Genomic DNA, 2,456 nt, shown 5'->3' on the forward strand with positions numbered 1-2,456 from the left:
TTGGGGGTTTTTTTGGGAAAATAATTTTAATTTTTTTTTTTTTTTTTGTTCTCCTTGTGTTTTTATAATTTAAACTATAAAGCACCGGAACAGATGAGCAATCTCCTTGTTATCAAGTAGTTTCCTTTGCATTTCAGCTTTTTTTTTTTTTTTTTTTGTAAATTAGGAAATAATTCTAAAAAATTACTAAGAGGATGATTTATTTAAAAGAGAACTGCGATAAATAGCATATGAATTATGGGTAACGTTAGATTTAACTTTTCCCCACGTGAGTGGGGGGGAGAATCCTTGAAGGCATGGATGCAAATATAAAATTATAAAAGATCTAAATAAAGCTTATTTTAAAGTACGGATGAACTCCATGTCATTTAATTGCTGGAGATCCTGGGCTGATGCTGGTGGTGGCACGTAGGTGAATGTCACCCCTGCTCTGTCTGCCCTGGGAATTGGGGGTCCTTGGGGGGATGCAGGAGAAAGCAGCGTCCCTGGACCGGCCGATCGCTTGTACCAGGACACGATGGTGCTGCTGGGAAGCTGGTGTTGTCCGTGAATCCATAAAAAATAAGGATTTAAGGTAAGTAAAGATAAGGGAATGTGGGGAACAACCAGCTGTCCCCCTTGGATGGGGAAAGTGTAATGGCAAGAAAAGCAGATGGGACAGAGAAATGAGAAGTTTTCCTGCTCTGATATTTGCTAGTGGAGAAATCATTGTTAATAATTTGCAGCTGGATAAATTATTATTAATTTACAGATGGATAAACTATTATTAATAATTTACAGATGGTGTTTGTCACTTGTAGGGTGATACCAGCGCCTCCAGTGGGGCCTGACACTGGTTTGGGGTTGATGGTTGTGTTTGCAGGCTGGAGCGAAGCACAGGATGGTTGTGCCGGAGGCAAGGACTGATGCAGGCACGTGGCTTGTGTGTCCAAAAAAACCCACCCCAACCATTTCAGACCAGACCTGCAGTGATTTTCTGGTGTGTTTTGGGTTTTAAACCCATAATGAGAGTATAGATGAAGAGATGAACTTTTTTCTTTGTTTTTTTTTTAAACAGAGTCATCCTTCTGGGTTTGTGAGCAGCGGCAGAGCAGGTAAGAGCCACCACAGTCTGAAACGGGGAGAGTTTGTGCAAAAAAACCCCAAACAAAACCAGGAAAAAATAAATAAAATAAATAAAATAACTAGAAGCCAGCCGGCTGCCAGCTCTGTCACCTGCAGCTGTAATTCAGTATTAATGGGAATTAAATGTTGCATTAACAGGTTGCTATTGTGAGCGGCGGAGATAAGCCGGGCGCAGAGCGCGATGGGGTTTGCTGTGCTTGGAGCCGTTCCCTGCAGATGTTTGTTTCTGGCCTTGGCTGGCAGCATGGGGGTGCGGGTCCTCGCCCACCCCCGCTGTGGTTTTAAAAGCTCTGGGTGCTTTTGGCAGCTGGGAGGGTGACAGAGCTGTGGGGGTGACCTTGGTCCCAGTGTGGTTCCTGTCGTGTGCTGGTTGTAGCAGATGCCTGTCCCTGTGTCCTGGGGACTGTGCCTGGTGTCCTGGGGACTGCACAGGGTGTCCTGGGCCATCGCCTGTCCCTGGGGAGGGGAATGGGTGATGTCTTCTGCACTGGAGCCGGGGTGAGTGGAGGGGGCTTGTTCCCTGTGGTTTATGGGTGATGTCCTGGGCTGAAGGGTGGCACCTTGGTGGCTTCATCCCTCCCCAACCTGCGTTTCCCCGGCAGCGGGGAGGACACGGATACCAGGGCTGCAGGAGCCTGGTCATGCTGCATGGCTGCTGTGTCCCCCTTGCATGTTGGCCATGTCCCCACTGTGTCCCTCTCACGTGTTGGCCATGTCCCCACTGTGTCCCCTCTGCGTCCCTCTTGCATGTTGGCCATGTCCCTGCTGTGTCCTTTCTGTGTCCCCCTTGCATGTTGGCCATATCCCCACTGTGTCCCTGCTGTGTCTCTCACACGTTGCTCATGTCCCTGCTGTGTCCTTCTTTCATGTTGGCCATATCCCTACTGCGTCCCCTGCTGTGTCCCACATGCATGTTGGCCATGTCCCCGCTGTATGCCTCTTGCGTGTTGGCCATGTCCCCGCTGTATCCCTCTTGCATGTTGGCCATTTCCACCACTGCATCCCTGCTGCATCCCTCCTGAGTGTTGGCCGTGTCCCTGCTGCATCCCTCTTGCACGTTGGCGTGTCCCCGCTGTATCCCCGCTGCGATGCTGCCATCGTGTGAGCAGTCCCTGAGCCACATCCCAACCTCCCGCCCCGCTCCAGCCACCCTGGGAAATGCAGGGGACACCGCAGCCATCCCAGTGACCCTTGTTCCCACTGTGACTCCCTGCTGCCACATGGCCAAAGGCTCCTGTGACCAGTTGACTATTGATGGCCAAAGTCGACCAACCCTCCCGCAGAGCTCCTGCCCGCAAAGGCGGCTCATCGGCGCCTCAGAGCTGCAGAAA

This window comes from Antrostomus carolinensis, unplaced genomic scaffold (assembly GCF_000700745.2).
Source record: "Antrostomus carolinensis isolate BGI_N321 unplaced genomic scaffold, ASM70074v2 scaffold25300, whole genome shotgun sequence".
Lineage (NCBI taxonomy): Eukaryota > Metazoa > Chordata > Aves > Caprimulgiformes > Caprimulgidae > Antrostomus > Antrostomus carolinensis.